This window comes from Papaver somniferum, chromosome 6, assembly GCF_003573695.1.
Source record: "Papaver somniferum cultivar HN1 chromosome 6, ASM357369v1, whole genome shotgun sequence".
In the NCBI taxonomy this organism is placed as follows: Eukaryota; Viridiplantae; Streptophyta; class Magnoliopsida; order Ranunculales; family Papaveraceae; genus Papaver; species Papaver somniferum.
Genome location: NC_039363.1, coordinates 53,329,243 through 53,356,228, shown reverse-complemented (window position 1 = coordinate 53,356,228; position 26,986 = coordinate 53,329,243). Strand labels below are relative to the sequence as shown.

Sequence of the window (26,986 nt, the reverse complement as noted above, 5' to 3'; positions counted from 1 at the left end):
CTGATTGCAAAGCATTACAACTGTGGTTTAACCCTTTGTTCTTTTGTTTACTCATCAACAACAGAGACTGATTTGTTTGGCTTATTTTCTCATACTTTCATCTTTTTTCCATTAATGACCCCCCTTTTCTTTTTTCCCTGGTACTACTGATAATGCTTGCTTGCTTGGTAATCAAGAAATATAGTACTCCCTCAGTTTCAAGAAATTTACACATAAACCTGTCTATTCTTTTGAAACGGAGGGAGTCATACATAAATTCCCCACCAAGCCAAAACAGCGCCCAACCCTTCGCCTAAACATTTCCACATTTCTATAGGAAAAACACCCTCTGTTTTGTTATCCCGTGTATGTGTGGGGGGACCCTAAGATCTGGTGGACAGGATCCTACTATTGCAGATCAAATTGGTAATGGTGGTGGTGGGAGCGGCTATTGGATCAAGTAACCTATGGCTTTGTTTACACAAGCCAATGTCCCACGCTTCGCCCAAAAGATATGAGGCCTGTCCTTCTTTGAGCATGCAACTAGGACCATCAAACACCACTACTAATCTCTTTTGATTCGGAAAACTAAGGATTAAAAGGTATAATTAAGCCGAGTTAGTCATGAAAGAGGGATGCGTGTGATCTTTCTGTCCTATACGAATCGGACAGTTCAAGAAGAAAGCAAAAATGAACTTCTGTAGAAAGATTGAATAAGGGACATGATTTTTCATTTATATTCTTCATAATTGAGACAACTTTTAAAAAGAATCAACTTGTACGCTATCTTGGTATTTTTGGCATTATTTTCTCAGAATTCATGCCTCAATAACTGTCTGTGAAGAGATTTGAGAAAATCTGTGTGTCCAATGTCTGGATTTCCCTACCCATTGGATTGAGTTGGGTGCTGGGTTGCATAGAAGCGGACACGACACGACGCGGACACGGACAATACAAAATTCTCAGAAAACAAGGACGCGGACACGTATATACATATTTTATTTATACATATAATCATATATTTATACAACAAAGTAAGTTGTTTCTATTCTAAAAATTAGAAAATGATGCTACATGTGTATAAATTTCAAAGGGAAAAAAGATATCGTTTGTTAATACACGTCGAAGGTCAAGCAATTAATCACTATTAAACACATGGCACAATCAAAACGCATTCTTAGAACAACATATACCCAACTAAAGATATATATGATGTCATTTCCAATAACAAAACCCTAATAAAAATCTAAATAATTGATCTAAATGATTGTCTTTCTTCATGTAGTTAATAATAGTACAAATAAAGGAAGAAGTTTAACTGAAAACGAAAAGTCAAATCCGAATTATTGATGTAACCAGACGCCCGCAGGACGCACAAATTGATGCGTCGGACATGCGTCGTGTCAACGTCTCGTGTCTGACGCGGACACGGTTCCGAAAATGGAGCGTCCGTGCAACCCAGGTTGGATGTGAGACATAGAAAAACAATCCCTGGTAAACAAGATTCCTAGCTAGCTAGGTTAGGTTTAACTTTAAACGTCCATTAAGTCTTTTTTTTTTTTTTTTTTTTTTTTTTTTTTTTTTTTTTTTTGAAGCATATCACATTAAGTCATTGACCATCACACTAAAAAGCCTTAACAATCACATTTGAAAACAAAAGAAAATTGCATTAAGAAAACAAAAGAAGAAGCTTATTATCATAAAGTAGTATTGTCATACATAGAATCTTTTACTGGTCAAAAGACAGCGTATGAGTCTGTAGTTGAGATTCGTATTCAATACTATTTTTTTTATATTGATTTTAAAATCAAATTTGGTAATGTCAGACATAAAAGATTTATAGAAAAGCACAGAAATGTCAAAATAACATAACTACGAACTTTGTCGGTGATTACTATCTGTTTAAGGAAGTTAAAAAGGATTAAGTTGAAAGTGAAAGCGAGAAACAAAGCTGAGAAGAAAAGAGAGAAAGATCACACGTGAGTGGCAATGGGGCGGTGCATTCTTGCCCATTATTTAAAAAATGCAAGGACGAGAGAAGGAAAACCAGAGAAGAGGAGAAAATGAGAGGGGGAGTGTGCGCATGAATTGCGGTGTGTTGCACCCATTTCTTTGGACATGCTCCGTCAGCCATTCAAATTATAGACCTGTTCATCAATAAGGGGGACTCATTTTGACGACTACCGTTTTATTACACCCCGACCACAAAACATGCAGATTACTTTCGACTGCGTTCAGTTCATCGACTTCAAGCCTCCTAGTAAATTTGGCAGTTGGTAGTCAGTCTTTTTTGTTCTGTGCGCTCTAACACCAATCACCAATGTCTAACAATGAACTTGAGCAGCCGTAAATCGGCATAGAGTAGCGGTTCAAGCTATTCAGGCCAGAGTACGCGCACACTGATGAACACTCACTAATTTGGTCTCTGGCCTGGCCGGGTTAGACAATATCAGTTGCGCACGTGATAGAGCAGTATTTTCTCTTTTTGTTAAGTACCTTTATATACAGAAACTAATAAGATCGTACGAAATGTCAGAACCAAATTATATACTAATCTGCGCAGGACCACTCTAAACCCTTTAGATCACACAACCTTTTTTCTGCTTGACACATCGTTAATAACAACCTTTTACAGTTAACTACTATTGTTAATCATAAGTTTGAGATAAGTTATACCAATGTCTAACTGAATTTTAGTTGATAAAGTTTGACCATGATCATGTGCATTTGATTTGTCCTATCCATTGCTCATAATAAACTCACGCTAACTAAAGACATGACTAAAAAATGACTCGGGAGGAAACTTGAAGAGATTGATCATTCGATTGCTTGCACTTATGGTCAAACAATGGGGTGCATCTCACTCAAAATAAGACCCTAACAGAATATCCATGGGCATTCAATTTCGCCCAAAAGGATGAGGGTTTTTCTTGGACGGAAAGGCTATGGACATATATAGAAATGCACTCATTATCTTATTATTACGGCAAATACCATCACTATGATGGATTTCTGTCTCAGCTAAGGGAAAGAAGTTAACCTAACATTTCCTAATTTTGCCTGTTTGTCTGTCAAAAAAGTAACATCTCTTTCTAAAGCCAAACCCTTTATGAGGAAAAAAAAAGGTAAGGATAGTTCCTTCAGCTTTCACCATCCTGAAAAATAAGCATCCAATGCACATCTCAATCAAATGTTTCAAATGTAAACTAACCACCATAAATACTATTTGTCCGTTCATTTGTTCTATAGTATCTTCTGCAAAGCTATCACATAATTGGTACATCTACAGTGAAAGAATGTACCATCGCAAGGAGACGATCTAATAAAAGCTTGCGATGGTAATAGGTTGGGTAGATGTGTTTTTTTTTTATATATATATCTTTGATTGCTCAGCAAAGATAGAGATTTATGAATGGTATATGTTAAGATTATAGCTCAACGAAAGCTAGCCTACTAATACAAAGTGTGGAAACGTGAATAGAGAAAACATTGACTTGGCCACACCCATCTGGCCAATTGGGTAGGTGACATTGCTTACACCCTCACCCTAACCACATGCATGAGCAGTTTGCTGAGCTCTCTGCACTAAACCCATCTAGTGCCTATTATTCCGCCTAACAGTACCATCATAACATGGATTACAAGATTGCTTTAGGGCTATTAGATGTAAATACAATTATCAAATTTACCTGCAACTCTCATCTAGTCAGTAGCTTTGATGAAGTCAAATCACTTCATCTAGGAAGAGCTCTGCCAAGTGTCAACCTACTTATGTGGGCAACCAGAGACTGTATAGTGTGAGCTCCATTTCTTAAAGTAAGTCCTCAGGAATTAGGATGTTGGAAGTTGCAACCACAATCCCTTACTGAGGTTTTGTTCACCTTGGTGAACAAAATTGGCCTCAAGGCATGCAAGTATTGAAGTATTAGTGACCCTATGTACAAACCCCCCTAAACTGAAAAACAACACAAGGACGAAGTGATGTACAAATCAAAAAGAGAATAATGTGTCTTGCCAGAAAAGAAAAGACATGCGACATGATGTGAAACAATTTTTGAACCAATTCCTTGCAGGTTCATGAATGACACGCCCAAAAAAAAAAAACTAATCTAGGAATTCAGTCACAAAACCTTGAATTGTATGACCCTACAATGTTTTGAACAATCTAGAACGGAAACTCACAAGAAAGCTGCAACCTTGTGTACAATCAGTAGGATATCCAGCACTCCTGATAAAGTCCCAAAACACAGGATATCTGCATGTGTATTTCACCTCTACTTTCGTTATTTGATACATTTCAAATAGTGGAATACCACTGGGCCAAATAACTAGATGTGATATTGTGACATTTGATGTATGCTAATTAACAAGAGGAATTACTAAAAGCGCTGAAATTTTACCTACTGCTGTAAGCCTTTCGAACTGATCTTTATACGCAATGCTGAAATGGGAATTTAGTATGGGGTAACGCACACACAGAGAAAAGAAAAAAAGAAAGAAAAGGAAATGTAAACAGCTACTTTGGGAGTTAACAAAGAGCCCTTGACTCTGAAGTTCCATACCTTTCACAAAATAAAAGAGGAGAGTTTGTTCATCGACGGAGAGTTGCTTACGCTCCAGCTAAATCCAAATAACTACAGTGTGACACTCGTGGTCTCATACTGCCAACAAAACAATGTAAATGTTAAATCAATTTGTCAGAGCAGTTCTTTCAAGAACAGTCTGCCAAAATTCTGAAATTGTTGTAACAGTTAATATAAATGCTAAAACATGTAGAACCGTTACCACATTACTGTACTACTTTCAAATGATGTTTATTGCCACAATTATGATCCTCCAGAATAATGGCATAAATATAAGTTCAAAGTGCTGCTCTTTTTCAGCCAACTCTGAAATCTTCAGTCCTTTCCAACAGAAAACTAAGAGTGTTCAAGCTGAGATGATGCAAGGAACAATGGCTAATATTTCCATGGAGGAAAGAAAGCATGAAGAAATGCCCTACAGAATGAGTACTTCGTAACAAAAAACTGAGCAAGCTAGAAATGATCAAATGATCTGGGACATAATGATTAACATTAATCTGAGAAGCAATTACTTCCTCAGTTACATATAAGTTGTGTTCATCTAAGTCATCCCACCTGAAACAACAGACGGCATGACTACCACCCTACAAGGTAGAAGCACAACCTAGTACTTAAAAATCATGCCAGTATCATGTCAAGGCATATATACAGACTCCATTACTTCCGTTGCAGCTCAGATTTCACATATTTACTAACATATCCCTGCAAATACAAACAAGAACACCATCACATACAGGAAACTGAGCATAGCCTGAAGTCAGAAATTGGGCATCCTACAAATCTTCAGATGCTCACCTCAACAAGCTTTTTAAGTTTAGGAAGGGACGTGAGAAGATACTGATCAACAAACTGAGGGGTGCTAGGAATTTGATGCGGCTGCAATGTGCTAAGGACCTTCTCAACTGCTTTCTTTACAATCACATTGTGCATGTCCTTGCTAACCTGGCCTTCAAGCCAATATGGCCTAACCAATTCTTTAACAAAATCAACAAGTGAAACACGAAAAACTTTCTGTGCTTTAGTTTCTTTCTTCTGCTTATACCCATCTATTTGCCCATGACTACGATCAAGGCGTACTTCCTTGGCATTTGAAGCAATTACAGCATGATCATGTTTTAAAGGCTTCTCATCTTTTGGCACAAGAATGTTAGTTTGTTTCTCAGCGACAAAATCTCTTGTAGCTTCACTTGAAGGTGCATCCTTGGGTGGACTATGATTGCATTTGCTGTTGTCTAAAAAAACACTCTCTGTATGCTGGTCAAGGCCGACAGAATCAGCATTTATTTGTGATGTATTTTGGACGACGACACCTTCAGTCAAGGAAGAAGATTGTAAGGACCTATCACCTACATTAGGTAACTCAATGCTATCAAGAAGAGGGTCGTATTGACTTTCAGGAGATGATTTTAAGTTTGACGGAAGACAGAGAGATGGTTGAAATGGAACAGAAGGTTCCCAGTTATACTCGCGAGCATATCTAATATAGTCTATTCGATCGACTGTGGCAATACATGAAGGCAGATTGTCTGGTTCAGGCCTAGAATAGAAAAGCGAAGAGAGGGTTTTAGGTACAGAGGTGGATCTGGAAGAAAAATTTCCCTGACCAGTATTAAATAACGTGTAATGTCTCATAGGAGAGGACCCTTGAGAAGGTGAAATTCTAGAGGATTCAAAAGGCCGCTGCAGCGACGTCATGCCCATAGAAGGGAGAAAATGTTCGGATCTTGAGTTCAACGAATTATAAAAACCTGGAGAAGCATGGCCATCAAAGCACACAGGATTACTATTTAGATTCTGATGCGCACTGGTTTCAGCACCACACTTACCATAAGCAAAAGAGGTATGCTTGCCATAAATGCTTGAAGGTGCACCAGCATTACTTGATAAAAGACTATGATTCGGAACTATGTTATTTTGCACCAATCCATATCCGCTCACAAGTTGAGAAGGAACTATGTTATTACTAATAAGGAAGGGTTAACATGACGGTTACTACTAAGCGAAGGAACTTGAGAAGACTGCTTGTAGTCTTCTTCAAGATAGGAATTCCAAGGGATCAAACTTGATGAAGAAATAGTTGGATCATCAATCCGAGGATTGATGGATTTTTGAAGAGCACGTCGAACATCTGGTGAAGCATCAATGGAGCACTTTTCAAGAGAGATATTTCGTTTCTTAGTCTCATCACCCACATAGTCTACCGATATGAGGCTCGGATCATCCCTTGTCAAAGGCAATTGTTTATGATCTTCGGAAGTCTTACCTGACCTTTGGCTTTCTTCATGCTCCTCGAGTAGGTTCCTTTCGGAAGAAAAATGTGAGCACAAGGAAGGGTAACCAACAACTGCCGAAGACATCGACTCAGGAGATGAAAATTTAGACTTTTTAGCAATTTGCCTTAAACCTGATACAAAGTGACCCAGTTAGAGAGTTTCGCTAGAGAAGAACTCCACATGCATGATGCCAAAGCGATCTAAAAGTACCTGCATCGACCCGCAGTCCACCTTTTAAACTTTCAACAACTTCATCATCATCCTTAGCCATGTTGCTAGTATTGAGAACACTATCTTTTTTATGAGCAATCCTACATGAATCCCTCTTGGTGCACCGACCCTTGGCAAAAATCTTGCATGCTGTTGCAGGTATTTTGTTCTTGTCCTCGGGCTCAACGCTAGAGGATTGACTCCTAGGTTGTATCTGTGGAGTGATTAGACTGAAAAGTCGACGTATTAGAAACTAATCTATACACTATAATAGTTGAGGGTGCAAAATAGCGTACTGGAGAAAATCAAACTCAGGTTTAAAGTGATATGAGACCACTACCTTGATGACCTTGGATTGGCGGTATCCCCTGATTGACTGTTTTTTTCCTCAGAGCTTACTTGCACATTACTTAACAGCTTATATCCAGAACGATTTCTAACCAAGAAATTGCTAGCTACCTCTTTCTCATTAGAGGGCAAGAATTTATTGTTTAAGTGAGTTGCATCACCATCATGCTTCACTAAACTTTCACGAGCCTCCTTAGATGCTTCTTTTCCTAGTTGAGCACCAACACCTTTATTATTAACAACGGACGAAATCCCATTATCTTTAAGTGACACTAGACGTTTCTCCAATTTTTGAACCTTGGAGAGTCCCTCACTTGTCTTACCTTGTAATCTTGGCATCTCATCAACATGATCATGCGCAAAACATCCTGCTACATTTACTTCAAAAGCACCCCCTTTTGATTTCCCTAGTTCAAGGTCTTCATCGTGTCCCTTAAACTCGACTTCTTGGCTAGAATCTACATAGCAGAATAGGAAAAATCATGAAAGGAAATAAAAAGAAGCTTCCTACGGAAAATCTCTAGCTAGTCCTGATATAGAGATCCGAAGTAAAGTTCAAGAAAATATGTCTTACCCAGAGAAGCATCTAAAATCTTTCTTGTGAATAAGCATCTTTTTTATTATTAACATTAGCAATAACACAATAAAAGTGCTATCGAATGATAATATTTCCAGAGTTTGAAGAGATGGTTTCCGCCCAAGCTATTCTCGGTTAGCTATTTCCAAGTCATACATTTAAAAAATTTCAAACAAATATATGTGACGTTGATGGATTGAACTGAAGAAATAATCACTTCTAAATCAACCATTGAGTACTTATAAAAGCACCCAAAAAATTATAGCAACTCATTTTTATCAAAATAACATTACTGAGATAATAGTTTTGGTTTATTAAAGTTTTTCGAGAATGCCAACCATTCCTTGAATACTTTTATTAGGCAAGTAAAACCGCAATAAATCTAATTTTACCCATAAGTTACACCTCCAGGGGTTTAACATGGACAACCCACCATATAATATGAGGCGTCAAAATTAGCCAGCACAAGCACAAAAGAAACCAAAACTAAAAGTTATGACAGGGTTAAGAATGAAATGAGATTTGAGACAAGTGAGAATTGTGGTTAACACATGTGCTTGGAAAATACAGAGCCTTGCTGATCTAAGTGACAGTTGAGCTTGTCTTAGCATCAGTTTGTAGGTGTACAAAGTTGGTTACTAATTTCGTCTTTTGTTCCGCTAATGCCGTCGTGATCAAGAAGCTATACAAGCACTAGATCTAAAATCTCAATATGAGAGAGATTTTCTAAGCTGAAAACCCAACACATTTTAACGAAAAGGTTATAAATCTTTTCAACATGATAAAAGAAGAATACCAACTCTCTTTCAGACATGAATGATGTATGGATAATTGAAGAACTATGACACCTTACCAGAAGGTTTCAGAATCCCCAATTAACAGACCAAAATTAACAATCGAAACTGAAAAGGTTCAGCTTCAAACTATTAAACACGTGTACACCTAACCGGGAACATATGAAACATTCCAAGACAATAAAATTGCTCAGCCAAGGTACAATCAACTAATCAAAACATGTATCAGGAAACAGAAGTAAACCGAGTAATCAGAATACAATTGATCGACCGTCTCATTTTTGGTTTTCATCACCATTCCCCCAATTCTCTCCCATGTGATGTCCTTCTCCAACACCCATTATTATCCTTAATTTTTTAGATAAAGAGTTGAATTAAAATAATTAGAGATCCCAAAATGAAGCAAGTTGCTTAAATTACAGCTTATTATTAAATTTCAATTATTCAATCAAGTTTTGACCTATTCAACACAGAGATGTCGCCACTATTTACACTCTCCTCCACTAGTTCGGTAGTTCCCGAAACTTAACTACCTTCCTTTACTTGCGCTAATATATTCCGAATAAAACACATGCAGGTCAAAACTAAAAGGCAATATGATCCATTATACCCCAATATTCTTCCCAGCTTAGTGTTAATTGTGAGCAGTTGAAATTTTCTTAGAATGTCTATCGACGCAAATGTATCCACCCTATTTCCAAAAAGAATCATATCGACCATATTCGTTTGACGTAAGCACCTATCCAAAACTTTGTCGACTGACATAAAAAGCTCAACTTTGAGCAGACTTAAAGAGTCCTTTACCAACAGACATGTGAACTATTAAGATTAGAAAAGGGGTTAAAGGTCCCAATTTTTCTCCTGGACAAATCTGCCATAATGTCTTAAACCGCAGCGGAACGACTGAACCTAGATGTTCCTCAAACAAAAACTCTTTGTTTTCTACTAGAAAACGATAATGAGGAACGACTGAAATGCTATTCCCAAGACTCATTCCATAAAAATTCCTCAATTGCGCCCCAACATACAACTCAAGAAAGAAGCGTCCCCTTCAAAGACAGTTCCAAACATCTAAATTTGCTAAGAAACCTTGTGAAAGTTTAGAGCTAGCTGTTTAGTTTAATCTACCCGCCAAATTACCCCAAGCAGAAAATTGTGCCTCAAGCATCTAGGAAAGAAATCTGTCCAACTTATCAGAAATGTTCGCACCAACTCCCCAATACATCAGTGGTTGTTACCGCGATCAACCATCTAGTAGGTTTGGGATCAAGTCCTGGTACCATCATCATCATCATGCAGCATCTAAATGTAAGCAAGTGATGTCAAGTCAGATACAACTTGAACCTCGTCATATCTGCCTTGGTGAGCCCATATGAACTAGTGTAGCTCCCAGTGCAACCTCCAATTTTTGGAGTCCTTAACCCAAATCCAAACTCTTGATTTCTGATTCTTTTCTAGAGTAAAATAAATAACTATATAACTCGGGTGAAAGTATGTATACTATTTATTAAGTACCGTCTGAAAAAAATAAAATACCCAGCTAACTAAAACTCAAAACTCTACCATGGATTCAATCATAGACTTTTAGATCATATGTTAAATATGGATTCAATAATGATGGGGTGTATAATTCTTTCCAGAGATCTATATAATTAAGAGATCCGAATAATAATTTTTATCAGAAATTTTTGCAATTTTATTCAATTAAGTCACAAATTTCAAACCCCTAAATGTATAAGTAACACAAGCAATAACAAATTTCTGCTCAGAAAAAAAAAACCCGGTAGATATCATACAACAGATAAACAATGATTTTAATAACAGAACAAAATGAAACTAACCATTTTGCCCAGAATCCATTTTATCTTCTTCATCATCGTCCCCATTGCCATCAGATTCGTCTGGTTCTTCTTTTGGATCCTCGTCTGGTACTTCTTCAAATCCGTTATCGTTAGACGATGAAGGTTCAGTGGTAACGAGCATGTCTCTTTTACTTCTTCTCTCTACAACGCCGATTAGGTTAAAGAGAGAGTGTGTTGTAAAAAAGCAATAGAAACATAAAATTTGCAACATTTTGAGGACGACGAGAAGAATAAATAGTCCACTATTTCCCCGCTTTTACATGTTCTTGTTGTTATTGCTGGGGGTGTGCAATCGTACGGACGGTTGCGGATTAGGGGTCACACGTAACCAAACTGTTAAAGTTGCGGATTTAGAAAATTGAACCTTGACCGGCCTAATCATCCACGAATTTGACCTCTGCGGATCTGAAAATTGTACGGCCGGATGCGGATTAACCGTGATTTTAGTCAAGATTTTTTTTTTAAAAAGTAGTAGGAATGTCTAGGTTTTGGAAACCAGGAACAGGGAGACCTCAACTCATAGACGATGAAGAAGGTGGAATCATCTTTGTGTCATCAACACCATCTCATAGGTATCGTTGATTCTCTTTCCATCTCATAGGTATCGTTGTTTTAATTGGTTAAATTACTAGCTAGTTAACTTTGAATTTTGATTTGCCATAAACAGCATTGAGAAGCAAAGACAAAGACTACCAGTGTATAAATATTGTACTCACATTTTTTACCTAGTTGAAAATCATGCTACTAGCATTATTGTTGGTGAAACTGGCAGTGGTAAAACTACTCAAATCCCTCAGTTTCTTAACGAAGGGTTATTGCTTGTACACAACCAAGACGATTGTCCGTTCAGGTTTGTCTTTTTACTACCCTAATGCAGAATGTTGTAATTCAACTGTTGGTCTTGACTGGTTATGTTTGAAATCAACATTTTGTATTTGCTTTTTTGATTCAGTCTGTTGCTGCTAGGGTAGCTGAAGGGATGGGTGTAACTCTCGGAGATGAAGTTGGATATACAATTCGTTTTGAAGATCTTACAAAGCCAGTGAGGTATATGCATTTTTATTGGAGGCTTCTCTTTTGAATTATCGATTTAGGTTTTAAAACTAAAACTTCCAATAGTATCCTTACTAATTTTATTAAATTCCCTTACTACCCTATGATTGCGGGTGAATCCGCGGATTTACAAAACCAACCGCAACCAAACTGCTAAACCTTGTGGATTTTGAGAATTCACCCGTGTCCGGCCCATAGACTCTTGCGGATTGGTTTTCACCCGCAATTTTGCGGACGGTTGCGGGTGAAATCCACGGTTTCGGTTTTGCTGCACACCCCTAGTTATTGCAGTTCCCCACTTGTTGTGTTGGGCCTAACTGACCCTAACACTGGTGTTAAGTCGAGTTAAGTATAAAGCATGTCCAGACTCCGGATAGAGCTACGGAAATTCACTTGTGCAAGTGATCTTCATTGAAGAACACAATTGTTTTGTGGTACATGAAAACATGGTTTGCCCTTAAAACCACTATCTTCATCTGAAAATTATGCTAAGGGGTGTTAAAGTGGAAAGATAAAATCCCGATTAATGCCCTTTAATCTGAAATAGTATATAATAATTTTGATTTCGCTGCACACACATCTCTACAACTCGAGGAAAAATCTAAATCTTCTTAACTTATCCTCGATATGTAGAATTATGTTGATCAAAAATAACCCGAACCATCCTTCATTTTGTTATTAAAATCATGAAAAAAAACTGTTAGAGCACTGCTCGGTCGAACTCGCAAGCTTTGCTATCTCAAGTTTAGTTGTCAAAACTATAAGTCTTGATTTCTAATCTACTTATAGTTATGTCTCGGATTAGGATAGAATGTATAGTTGAGCTTTAGACTTCATGGCGTTCATCGATTGAAGACGAATAACTACTAATTAAAGGGAGCTTGTGGAACTTCATCAACAAAAGGTATGTGGAGACTTGAAATCATCTATCACTCATAAGTCTATTTCTATTCTATCTCTTATTGAGACAAAAGTCGTATAGCTATATATACTTTACATTATACACATTTGATATTTCGATCTGAGTTTAACTCGCTTACATATTTCTCGAAATATGTGTTGGTAAGCTTTCGCCTTAACCAAGTTCATCTTTTATTCTTGACGAAATTCAAAAGATTGATCATGTGAACATCGCCTGTAACATCTTACATGATTTCTGTGAGACAGTCATTTGATGTCGACTCAGAATGTTTCGTATTGATCATTCGATCACTTGAAAAAATGCTTTGAAGATAATAGTTTGTGTGAGACAGCTATTCTCGTCTTCCAAGAATGTTTCACTGATTGAAATAGGAGTTTAGAACAATTAACCTTTGATTGGAAATAGCACAGTGTACTTGTATGCTAATTGTTGCATGTGTATTCCGAGTCCGAGAATTTAGTATGCACACCTGTATGCGTACTGATTCAACGGTCGAAGTCGGGGAACTATAGTATGCATACCCGTGTGCGTACTAATTCAACCGAGTTCGGTCATGAATGACAATATGCATACCCATTTTCAAACTGGCGAACAAGACCAAGTTTGGGAACTTAGGTATGCGTTCCCGTTTGCATACCTGAGTGGGTTAAGTTCTAAAATCGTTTGTGTATGTTTACATACTCATGAACAAATACATTTATATAATTGGTATCAGAGCAGACAAAAAAAGTTTAAGACCTCATAATTCTGTGTTTGTAGCAATCTGACTCTGTGGACAGAAACGCTATCTCTGAAAAACGCATCACTAGGGACAAAAATTCAGTTTCTATGAAATCTATTAAGGATAAAGACTTTCAATCTCATATGTAAATGAACATTCTGTTCCTACGAAACAGACTTGTATTGATATGTGTTACCTTGATTATCTTACTGGCGAATCTGATTCTGAAGTAGAAAGGGAATCATCCTAAGAGAGTGCACCGATTCTAAAACTTGTTAGAATCCAGTCAGTTAGAATCAATAGGCTGAAACACAAAGTCAATATAATGGTTAGTATGGTAAAAGATCGTGATTCCCAATTAAGGGTTCTTCGTGAGGAAAATGTTGTAATTTGTTCCTCCCAAATCTTACTCGAGGCTAAACTCAAGGAAGATGCCCTTGAAATAGAACGACTATTGAGTAATCTATCTATTCAAGATAAACGTCGTTCTGTGGAGTCAGTCATACCAATTGCTTCTGAATCTGCTGTGATTTTAGAAAACATGGTTAGTTCTAATCATGTTTCTCTAATGAAACCAACTTCAGAAGGTAAACTGTAAACCCTTCCTATCGCTAAGGAGGCGCTTGGTTCTTCCACTGATCAAGGAATTACCACATTTCATGGAAGGAAGAAATCTTATAACGATGTTACTAATGCTACACTCTCTAATCACTCCGGTGATCAGAAAGTATTTCTTTTTTGTGATTGAAAAGTACATGTTAAACGGAAAAGCAAACTGAAGCTCAATGACAATTACTTTGGTCGACTTCAGCACACCTTAGACTTAATACTCAAAGGTGTAACTGACATTCGGATGTCTAAACCTATCGGTTTTAGGACTCACCCTGTGAATTCTTTCAGGAAAGTCAGTTCAAGATGCTCATCGAATGTTCGAACTAATTGTAGTGTTAATACAAATCGATCAAGGAGATTTCAGAAAAGTCCTCGTCAACTTAAAGTGAAGGATGATGTTCAAGATGTGAGAAAAGTACCAGTAGGTGGAAACAACGATGGAGATATGAAGGACAACCTTAATCTGATAATTGAAGGATACAAGGATCTTATCAACAGGCTGTCAAAATCCTCCATACAAACTTTTTCTGGTAAGGATTCAAACTTGGTCTCTTATTTTGATGACAATAAGTTTTATGATATTTTTTCACATCAAAAAGGGTTTCCTCCAAGAATTAGAAGTAAAAAGAGGATTAACCATGAAAGATATTCATTTGATGAGCATAAAGCTCATACTTGTGCTAATTAATCACAAGGGTTGAATGCTTACTCATAAAAAACCTGTTGAGTAAGATTTGTTATTAATCAGGTATACGTATTGGTAAAACGCTCTCTAATTAGTTGAGCTATTTTCTTATCGTTCATAGCTAAACTATTGTCTACAGACAGCTTTGCCTAAGTATTGTTTTGGTTGGAGTGTTTACTTTTTAATCTTGAATGGTATTTTTGATTTTTGTGCTACTTTTGTGCTCTAAATTTTTCTTATGAGAATATAAAATTTATTGAGCCAAAAATTTGGAAAGAAAATTTTCATGTAGCAAAATTGTGTTGTGTTCTTTTTCCCTTAAAAAGGGTCATTTTACAGTTTTTTTTTTGGGAACCATATTGACATCGTACGGGTATCCATTTGACTTGTGAAAATGCGGGGGTACAACAACCTCACCCTATATTTCGATTAGCAATCTGTATGGACTAACTCCAATATACTTTCTAGAGAATCAACTAGACAGTCAGACTCAATCTAGAGAAAAGTATATCAACGAGTTAATATCTCAATCTCTTGATTTGATCTTTACTCAAGCAAATAGAAACCTGCGAGTCTTTATCAAATACAAGGATCAAAACTTGGATGGTACCAAAGACCAATATCCAAGGATCAATCAATTTCCAATCAACAACCAAAGGTTGGATTTCACAATTGATCGATACAACACACAATCTGTGATATTTCAATTCTATAACAAAATATAATGCGGAATAGAAATAACACAAACCACAGAAGTTTTTTTAACGAGGTAACCACAAATGCAGAAAAATCCCGGGACCTAGTCCAAATTGCACACCACACTATATTAAGCCGCTACAGACACTAGCCTACTACAAACTAACTTCGGTCTGGAATGTAGTTGAACCCTAATCAATCTCACACTGATTCAAGGTACAGTTACGCTCATTACGTCTCTGATCCCAACAGGATACTATGCACTTGATTCCCTTAGCTGATCTCACCCACAACTAAGAGTTTCTACAACTCAAAGTCGAAGACTTGATAAACAAATCTGTCTCACACAGAAAAGTCTATATAATTGAATAAATTTGTCTCCCAAAGAAATACCCAAGAGTTTTTGTTCCGTCTTTTGATAAATCAAGGTGAACAAGAACTAATTGATAAACCGGAATTATATTCCCGAATAACAGCCTAGTATTATCAATCACCTCACAATATTCTAAATCGCATGGTAGCGAAACTAGATATTGTGGAATCACAAACGATGAGACGAAGATGTTTGTGATTTCTTTTTATCTTGCCCTATCGGATATATAATCTCAAGCCAATTATTCAATTGAACTCGTACGATAGAAAATTGCAAGATCAGATCGCTCAACTACAAGAAAAGTAGTTTTGCCTGGCTTCACAATCCCAATGAAGTCTTTCAGTCGTTAGCCTACAGGGTCTCGAGAAGAAACCTAAGATTAAAGGAGAATCGACTCTAGCAAACCAACTAGTATCACACAGGAGGTGTGGGGATTAGTTTTTCCAGATGCTATATATCTCCTTTATAGAGTTTTCAAATCAGGGTTTGCAATCTAAGTTACCTTGGTAACAAAGCATTCAACATTCACCGTTAGATGAAAAACCTGATTCAACCAAGCTAATATCTTTCAACCGTTAGATCGAAACTTAGCTTGTCACACACACACATGAAATGTATTGATTTAGGTTTGAGTAACCGTACCTAAACGTGTACACTTAGTTGGTTCACAAATAGTTAACCAATGGTTAGCCATATGAGCACTTTCGTGTTAACCGTATTCATCTTTCTCATAACTAGTTCAAATGACTCATAAGAACTAGTTGAAGAGTTCTTCAATTGCTTAGGTCTTTATTCATAGACACAATTGAAATAAAATCGGTTTGATCCACTTGAATCAATTCATGAACAATATAGCCACGGTTTGTAAATATTACATTCCTTATAATTTACTCTTTTAAGTTCATGAACTACCGATTTGAGATATCACCAGCTTGAGTACGCGTACGGGTATGCGTACCTTAGCTACCGGATTTGAGTTTACAAACTCAGTAGAAATTTTCGGTTCGAAAACTTCCGTGAGTACGCGCACCTAAGGTGACTGGTTTACTAGTTTGAAAACTTACAAACTCCAGCAGAAATTTTCGGTATGAAAACTTCCGTGGTTACGCGTACGGGTACGCGTACTCAACCCGTCTCCTTCACCAATACCGCATGCACACATATGAACGCACTTGACTTCCGACACATGGATTTATACACTAATGTATGAACACACTATATATACTTATATCCATAGATGGTAATCTCAACTGTAGCGCCTCCAAAGCTAGCAGCTGACTAATCCAAAAGATTAACTAAATAAAGAGGCACTAAGAAACCTAATCATAAACGTAAGCATTCAATTATAAATCTGCTACAAAACTTAACCCAAAACTAACCCCTCTCAGAAATATATATGCAAGAACTCCTCTCAAATGATACATATACAATAGTGAGTTGATTTACAAATAAAATATAAACACGAAAAAACATAGCGGAAGCAATCTAAATAACGTAATCAACTTCTCGAAGATTTCGCTGCGCAATTCTGATCTGTCTCTGAAACTGAAAGTGGGAATGGGTGAGCACATTATCCCTAAAAAGGGTCCCCCGTAGAAATAGCATTTAACTTTCGTGCAATCATTGGAAATGATTTGAAAACAATTCTTGTTTTCCCTAAACACTAAACACAATCAGATAATGCATGAGTTTGTTAAACATAAACTTCAGCAGTAGAAAACAACAATGATCACAAAAGAGTCAAAAGTATTCCCACCTCTTTTGATGACAAGCCACGCCTACCTCGAGATCCATGATCCACTGGTTCATCCTTGAATCGATCGTTGTTAATACATACTAACCGTTAATCACATAAGAAGTCTAAGAAACTAGCCAAGATGGCCCACACAAGAATCATAACATAATTTCATACAAGTCTCTAGTTATAGGCTAAGTAAACTATCTAATGGTTCTAAGTCCATTATGATATCTCATTCTCTACCTTTAACATAACTAAGAGTTTACTATTCCTATTAGGTCGATTCTATAGTCCATTATCCAAGTCTTATGAATATCTACAACTTTTTAAAAGAAGCCAAAGGCTAATTCGGACCACAAAAGGACCAAATCATCAAACTAGTAAAACTAACCCTAAGCCCAAGCCATTAATCCGACCCATTAATATAAGGCCTGGTCCATCTGGTCAATTGACAGTCTCTAGCGGTTAATCTAACAGTCAACGTCTAAGATCAGGTCAACAGTCAAGGTCAAAGTCAAACATGAATTGGTCTACTGTGTCGATTCGGTCTAGACATGAAACTCGGTGAGTCAACATGGTTCAACTCAGTCAGCTAAACTGAGTCAGACAGAAAAGGATCTAATTCAATCTAGGTCAGTTCAGTCAGAAAGACTGAATAGGTTACAGACCACACAACAAACACAGAGACTCTTAACTCAACAATGCTAACCTCTTCTTCATTACATTAATTCTACCAGATTATACAATTTCATCTGAATCATTTCAATCATTCATTCAAAGCATATAAAATTTGTAACTCATTTTAATTTCAAATACAAATTAACTGCAATAGCAGTTGCAACCCTGCACTTGATACACTAATTAATCCTACAACCCATCTACAATTGTAACCTCAGTCCATCTAACCATTGCAGTCACCCAAAACCATTATCTGTAACCTCTTAACATTCATCTGAAGCTTTACTTGCATCACATGCATCCCCATTATAACACGACCACTACAATCAATCATATTACCATCTTTATCTCATCTTAAGTCACTAACTACAATACTCATAACAATTCAGATGCGGGTCAATCAACACCTCTATTTCATTACTGTCTGCACAATCTGTAACTTCATCATCTCACAAACTAACACCAATTGCATCTCCATATCAGCATCCTGGAATCCATTAGGTCACCACTGTCAGCAACAGTCCAACTCTCATTCTTTTTAATTACTGACTTCAACACCTCATCTTCAACAATACACAGTCACCTTAATACACATCAGGCCCAGCTTATATCTAGTATTACCATTTCAGTTAACACCACTATCATCTGCTCATACCCATTTACATTAACAGCTGCACTTATTTCTTCTCAATGTATACCAATCACTGAACTTTAACTACATCACCACCATCTCATTATATTTGCACCAGTTCCATTGCTTGCAATTCAACACACTCCAAAATATGAAATTCAATTCAATTCTATTTGGTAAAAAGAGATTACCTCAAACAGTGGCTTCAGATTCTTCTCCTTCATTTGTGATTCAACCCATGAACCCTAAATTAATTCTCAATCCTCTTTTATCAATTTGGGGAAGAACATGAAACCTTACTTCCTTAATTTTCCCGCTGAACAGCTCCAACATCAAATTAACTTCACCACATCCAGCCATACTTTAATTAGGAACAAACCCATCATTAATTCAATCCCCTTTACATCATCTTCATCTTCTAATTATTCCTTGAACTTCTCATGAAAACCCTAACTTTGATTCACCATCAGAAAAACTCAAAAACGGCAATTAAACAACAACCCTCTTCTTACTCATCTATCAGAAACACGATTCACATCTCAATTCTACACAAACTCTAACTTCAGAAATCATATCTTCAATTTACAGCAGCATCCACTCCTTCTTCTCCCGAGCTCACATCACCACTAGAAATCAATTACTAATGTTTTCCCCCAAGTTTCTCTTCAATTTCGACCTCAGTATCATCTCACATAATCGCCGGAGCGACGAACAGAAGTTGAAGAAGAAAAGGAAGAAAGAGGAAGAAAGAAGAAGAAGAAAGAAGAAAGGAATAAGGAAGAAGAGAAAATACGAGAGTTTATCTTCTCGAAATGGTCTAGATAACACCAAAGATGGTTAATGGGACACTCCTCAAAAGGATAAGGGCAGGTGGATCGGCTAAATCATAAAATGATTATTTTACCCTTTACATGGTTCTGAAGATATCTTTTTCATCCGGTATCCGAACGACTTGTTCGAGTAGACCATTCCGCCTAACTTTTCGAGATCTATCTAGTGGTACTAAATTCAAATCTAGATCGTTGTTAGATTAGTTTCTAATAATTAACGTTCGTGTTATACTAATCGAGTTATTATCGGCTAATTCGTCACTTGACCAGTCTAATAGCGTTGACGAGTTCAAGGGTCTTTACATTCTCCCCACCTTATATATTTTCGTCCTCGAAAATCGAATCACCCTTCTGGTCTTCAAAACTCCCCACCTTAAAAAATAATCATATCTCTTTTCTAAGCACAAACAACAAGAACATAACACAAACCTATATCGCTTTCTACAACTAAAATTTAAAATTTGTAGCTTTAGGTTCAATTATGCTGATTCTATCAAGTAGGGAAGTCTAAGTTTCTTACACAAATTTATATAATGGAAAATTATAAATTTTAATCTTTAGGCTCTTTGCATCATTTTTATCTATAAGATGATTGTCTCTAGTTACAAGCGAGATTCCTACGAATTTAGTTCTAAATGAATTTATAATTATCGTTTTCTAAAAATCACACTAAAATTCTATGATCGGTCATCTCTGAATGCAGTTGCCCTGTCAAGGTTGGCCAAGCCCAAAAATGCCTTCCTACGAACAGAGAAAACACGACCTTCACCATTCCCCAGTGATGGATTAACAAACTCTTAAATTACTAAGATAAATCACTAAACTTCTATCATAGCTTGTGTCACCTAAAAAAATTTATTTCATAAAATATATACAAAAATAAGCAAACAAATGAATATGCCAAAACAAATCTTTTAGTTATTGATAGTTTTTAGTGATTAAGATTTATCTCACAACCCAACCCAGTTCTAAACTAATCTATTTCACTAACTGGCACTGGCTAATTCTATCTTTTCCCATATAAGACCTAATAGTGAGCTCTGATACCAAGTTTGTAGCGCCTCCAAAGCTAGCATCTGACTAATCCAAGAGATTAACTAAATAAAAAGGCACAAAGAAACCAAATCATAAACTTAAGCATTCAATTATATATCTGCTACAAAACTTAACCCAAAACTAACCCCGCTCAGAAATATATATACAAGAACTCCTCTCAAATGATACATATACAATAGTGAGTTGATTTACAAATAAAATATAAACACAAAATAAACATAGCGAAGCAATCTAAATAACGTAATCAACTTCTCGAAGCTTTCGCTGCGCAACTCTGATCTGCCTCTGAAACTGAAAGTGGGAATGGTGAGAACATCATCCCTAAAAGGGGTGCCCCGTAGGAATATCATTTAACTTTCATGCAATCATTGGAAATGATTTGAAAACAATTCTTATTTTCCCTAAACACTAAACACAGTCAGATAATGCATGAGTTTGTTAAACATACACTTCAGTAGTAGAAAACAACAATGATCACAAAAGAGTCAAAAGTATTCCCACCTCTTTTGATGACAAGCCACGCCTACCTCGAGATCCATGATCCACTGGTTCATCCTTGAATCGATCGTTGTTGATACATACTAACTGTTAATCACATAAGAAGTCTAAGAAACTAGCCAAGATGGCTCACACAAGAATCATAACATAATTTCATACAAGTCTCTAGTTATAGGCTAAGTGAACTATCTAATCGTTCTAAGTCCATTATGATATCTCATTCTCTACCTTTAACATAACTAAGAGTGTATTATTCCTATTAGGTCGATTCTATAATCCATTATCCAAGTCTTATGAATATCTACAACTTTTTAGAAGAAGCCAAAGGCTAATTCGGACCACAAGAGGTCCAAATCATCAAACTAGTAAAACTAACCCTAAGCCCAAGCCATTAATCCGGCCCATTAATCTAAGGCCTGGTCATCTGGTCAATTGACAGTCTCTAACGGTCAATCTAACAGTCAACATCTAAGGTCAGGTCAACAGTCAAGGTCAAAGTCAAACAGGAATTGGTCAACTGAGTCAATTCGGTCTAGACAGGAAACTCGGTGAGTCAACATGGTTCAACTCAGTCAGCTAAACTAAGTCAGAAAGAAAAGGATCTAAGTCAGTCTAGATCAGTTCAGTCAGAAAGACTGTATAGGTTACAGACCACACAGCAAACACAAAGACTCTTAACTTAACAATGCTAACCTCTTCTTCATTACATCAATTCTACCGGATTATACAATTTCATCTGAATCATTTCAATCATTCATTCAAAGCATATAAAATTTGTAACTCACTTTAAATTCAAATACAAATTACCTGCAATAGCAGTTGCAAGCCTGCACTTGATACACTAATTAATCCTACAACCCATCTATAATTGTAACCTCAGTCCAGCTAACCATTGCAGTCACCCAAAACCATTATCTGTAACCTCCTAACATTCATCTGAAGCTTTACTTGCATCACCTGCGTCCCCATTATAACACTACCACTACAATCAATCATATTACCATCTTTATCTCATTTTAATTCACTAACTACAATACTCACAACAATTCAGATGCGGGTCAATCAACACCTTCATTTCATTAATGCCTGCACAATCTGTAACTTCATCATCTCACAAACTAACACCAATTGCATCTCCATCTCAGCATCCTGGAATCCATTAGGTCACCACTATCAGCAACAGTCCAACTCTCATTCTTTTTAATTACTGACTTCAACACCTCATCCTCAACAATACACAGTCACCTTCATACACATCAGACCCAGCTTATATCTAGTACTACCATTTCAGTTAACACCACCATCATCTGCTCATACCCATTTACATTAACAGCTGCACTTATTTCTTCTCAATGTATACCAATCACTGAACTTTAACTACATCACCACCATCTCATTATATTTGCACCAGTTTCATTGCTTGCAATTCAACACACTCCAAAATATGAAATTCAATTCAATTCTATTTGGTAAGAAGAGATTACCTCAAACAGTGGCTTCAGATTCTTCTCCTTCATTTGTGATTCAACCCATGAACCCTAAATTAATTCTCAATCCTATTTTATCAATTTGGGGAAGAACATGAAACCCTAATTCCTTAATTTTCCCCCTGAACAGCTCCAACATCAAATTAACTTCACTACATCCAGCCATACTTTAATTAGGAACAAACCCATTATTAATTCAATCCCCTTTACATCATCTTCATCTTCTAATTCTTCCTTGAACTTCTTATGAAAACCCTAACTTTGATTCACCATCAGAAAAACTCAAAAACGGCAATTAACCAACAACCCTCTTCTTACTCATCTATCAGCAACACGATTCACATCTCAATTCTACACAAACTCTAACTTCAGAAATCATATCTTCAATTTACAACAACATCCACTCATTCTTCTCCCGATCTCACATCACCACTAGCAATCAATTACTAATATTTCCCCCAAGTATCTCTTCAATTTCGACCTCAGAATCATCTCACATAATCGCCGGAGCGACGAACAAAAGTTGAAGAAGAAAAAAAAGAAGAGAAAATACGAGAGTTTATCTTCTCGAAATGGTCTAGATAACACCAAAAATGGTTAATGGGACACTCCTCAAAAGGATAAGGGCAGGTGGGTCTGCTAAATCACAAAATGACTATTTTACCCTTTACATGGTTCTGAAGATATCTTCTTCATCCGGTATCCGAACGACCCGTTCGAGTAGACCATTCCGCCTAACTTTTCGAGATCTATCTAGTGGTACTAAATTCAAATCTAGATCGTTGTTAGATTAGTTTCTAATAATTAACATTCGTGTTATACTAATCGAGTTATTATTGGCTAATTCGTCACTTGACTAGTCTAATAGCCTTGACGATCTCAAGGGTCTTTACATTCTCCACACCTTATATATTTTCGTCCTCGAAAATCGAATCACCCTTCTGGTCTTCAAAACTCCCCACCTTAAAGAATAATCATATCTCTTGTCTAAGCACAAACAACAAGAACATAACACAAACCTATATGGCTTTCTACAACTAAAATTTAAAATTTGTAGCTCTAGGTTCAATTATGCTGATTTAAGTTCTATCAAGTAGGGAAGTCTAAGTTTCTTGCACTAATTTATATAATGGAAAATTATAAATTCTAATCTTTAGGATCTTTACACTCATTTTTATCTATAAGATGATTGTCTCTAGTTACAAGAGAGATTCTTACCAATTTAGTTCTAAGTGAATTTATAATTATCGGTTTTCAAAAAATCACACTAAACTTCTATGATCGGTCGTCTCTGAATGCAGTTGCCTTGTCAAGGTTGGCCAAGCCCAACAATGCCTTCCTACGAACAGAGAAAACACGACCTTCACTATTCCCCAGTGCTGGATTAACAAACTCTTAAATTACTAAGATAAATCTCATAAAATATATACAAAAATAAGCAAACAAATGAGTACACCAAACAAATCTTTTAGTTATTGATAGTTTTTAGTGATTAAAATTTATCTCACAACCCAACCCAGTTCTAAACTAATCTATTTCACTAACTGGCACTGGCTAGTTCTATCTTTTCCCACGTAAGATCTAATAGTGAGCTCTGATACCAAGTTTGTAGCGCCTCCAAAGCTAGCAGCTGACTAATCCAAGAGATTAACTAAATAAAGAGACACTAAGAAACCAAATCATAAACTTAAGCATTTAATTATAAATCTGCTACAAAACTTAATCCAAAACTAACCCCACTCAGAAATATATATACAAGAACTCCTCTCAAATGATACATATACAATAGTGAGTTGATTTACAAATAAAATATAAACACAAAATAAACATAGCGGAAGCAATCTAAATAACGTAATCAACTTCTCGAAGCTTTCGCTGCGCAACTCTGATCTGTCTCTGAAACTGAAAGTGGGAATGGGTGAGCACATAATCCCTAAAAGGGGTTCCCCGTAGGAATAACATTTAACTTTCATGCAATCATTGGAAATGATTTGAAAACAATTCTTGTTTTCCCTTAACACTAAACACAATCAGATAATGCATGAGTTTGTTAAACATAAACTTCAGTAGTAGAAAACAACAATGATCACAAAAGAGTCAAAAGTATTCCCACCTCTTTGGATGACAAGCCACGCCTACCTCGAGATCCATGATCCACTGGTTCATCCTTGAATCGATCGTTGTTGATACATACTAACTGTTAATCACATAAGAAGTCTAAGAAACTAGCCAAGATGGCTCACACAAGAATCATAACATAATTTCATACAAGTCTCTAGTTATAGGCTAAGTGAACTATCTAATCGTTCTAAGTCCATTATGATATATCATTCTCTACCTTTAACATAACTAAGAGTGTATTATTCCTATTAGGTCGATTCTATAATCCATTATCCAAGTCTTATGAATATCTACAACTTTTTAGAAGAAGCCAAAGGCTAATTCGGACCACAAGAGGTCCAAATCATCAAACTAGTAAAACTAACCCTAAGCCCAAGCCATTAATCCGGCCCATTAATCTAAGGCCTGGTCATCTGGTCAATTGACAGTCTCTAACGGTCAATCTAACAGTCAACATCTAAGGTCAGGTCAACAGTCAAGGTCAAAGTCAAACAGGAATTGGTCAACTGAGTCAATTCGGTCTAGACAGGAAACTCGGTGAGTCAACATGGTTCAACTCAGTCAGCTAAACTAAGTCAGAAAGAAAAGGATCTAAGTCAGTCTAGATCAGTTCAGTCAGAAAGACTGTATAGGTTACAGACCACACAGCAAACACAAAGACTCTTAACTTAACAATGCTAACCTCTTCTTCATTACATCAATTCTACCGGATTATACAATTTCATCTGAATCATTTCAATCATTCATTCAAAGCATATAAAATTTGTAACTCACTTTAAATTCAAATACAAATTACCTGCAATAGCAGTTGCAAGCCTGCACTTGATACACTAATTAATCCTACAACCCATCTATAATTGTAACCTCAGTCCAGCTAACCATTGCAGTCACCCAAAACCATTATCTGTAACCTCCTAACATTCATCTGAAGCTTTACTTGCATCACCTGCGTCCCCATTATAACACTACCACTACAATCAATCATATTACCATCTTTATCTCATTTTAATTCACTAACTACAATACTCACAACAATTCAGATGCGGGTCAATCAACACCTTCATTTCATTAATGCCTGCACAATCTGTAACTTCATCATCTCACAAACTAACACCAATTGCATCTCCATCTCAGCATCCTGGAATCCATTAGGTCACCACTATCAGCAACAGTCCAACTCTCATTCTTTTTAATTACTGACTTCAACACCTCATCCTCAACAATACACAGTCACCTTCATACACATCAGACCCAGCTTATATCTAGTACTACCATTTCAGTTAACACCACCATCATCTGCTCATACCCATTTACATTAACAGCTGCACTTATTTCTTCTCAATGTATACCAATCACTGAACTTTAACTACATCACCACCATCTCATTATATTTGCACCAGTTTCATTGCTTGCAATTCAACACACTCCAAAATATGAAATTCAATTCAATTCTATTTGGTAAGAAGAGATTACCTCAAACAGTGGCTTCAGATTCTTCTCCTTCATTTGTGATTCAACCCATGAACCCTAAATTAATTCTCAATCCTATTTTATCAATTTGGGGAAGAACATGAAACCCTAATTCCTTAATTTTCCCCCTGAACAGCTCCAACATCAAATTAACTTCACTACATCCAGCCATACTTTAATTAGGAACAAACCCATTATTAATTCAATCCCCTTTACATCATCTTCATCTTCTAATTCTTCCTTGAACTTCTTATGAAAACCCTAACTTTGATTCACCATCAGAAAAACTCAAAAACGGCAATTAACCAACAACCCTCTTCTTACTCATCTATCAGCAACACGATTCACATCTCAATTCTACACAAACTCTAACTTCAGAAATCATATCTTCAATTTACAACAACATCCACTCCTTCTTCTCCCGATCTCACATCACCACTAGCAATCAATTACTAATGTTTCCCCCAAGTATCTCTTCAATTTCGACCTCAGAATCATCTCACATAATCGCCGGAGCGACGAACAAAAGTTGAAGAAGAAAAAAAAGAAGAGAAAATACGAGAGTTTATCTTCTCGAAATGGTCTAGATAACACCAAAAATGGTTAATGGGACACTCCTCAAAAGGATAAGGGCAGGTGGGTCTGCTAAATCACAAAATGACTATTTTACCCTTTACATGGTTCTGAAGATATCTTCTTCATCCGGTATCCGAACGACCCGTTCGAGTAGACCATTCCGCCTAACTTTTCGAGATCTATCTAGTGGTACTAAATTCAAATCTAGATCGT

General features: G+C 36.6%; 1 long non-coding RNA gene and 1 pseudogene across 1 annotated transcript; both read right to left on the bottom strand.

Moving 5' to 3' along the window:
- Positions 1–5,007: 5,007 nt before the first annotated feature.
- On the bottom strand, positions 5,008–11,070 carry LOC113287577 (annotated as a pseudogene).
- A 13,200-nt stretch (positions 11,071–24,270) lies between these two features.
- Positions 24,271–26,720, bottom strand: LOC113287576. Its single transcript, XR_003330143.1, has 3 exons — positions 25,524–26,720; positions 24,720–24,773; positions 24,271–24,508 (listed from the first exon to the last, which is right to left on the bottom strand). It is a non-coding gene; the product is annotated as an uncharacterized LOC113287576 (long non-coding RNA).
- Positions 26,721–26,986: the final 266 nt, after the last annotated feature.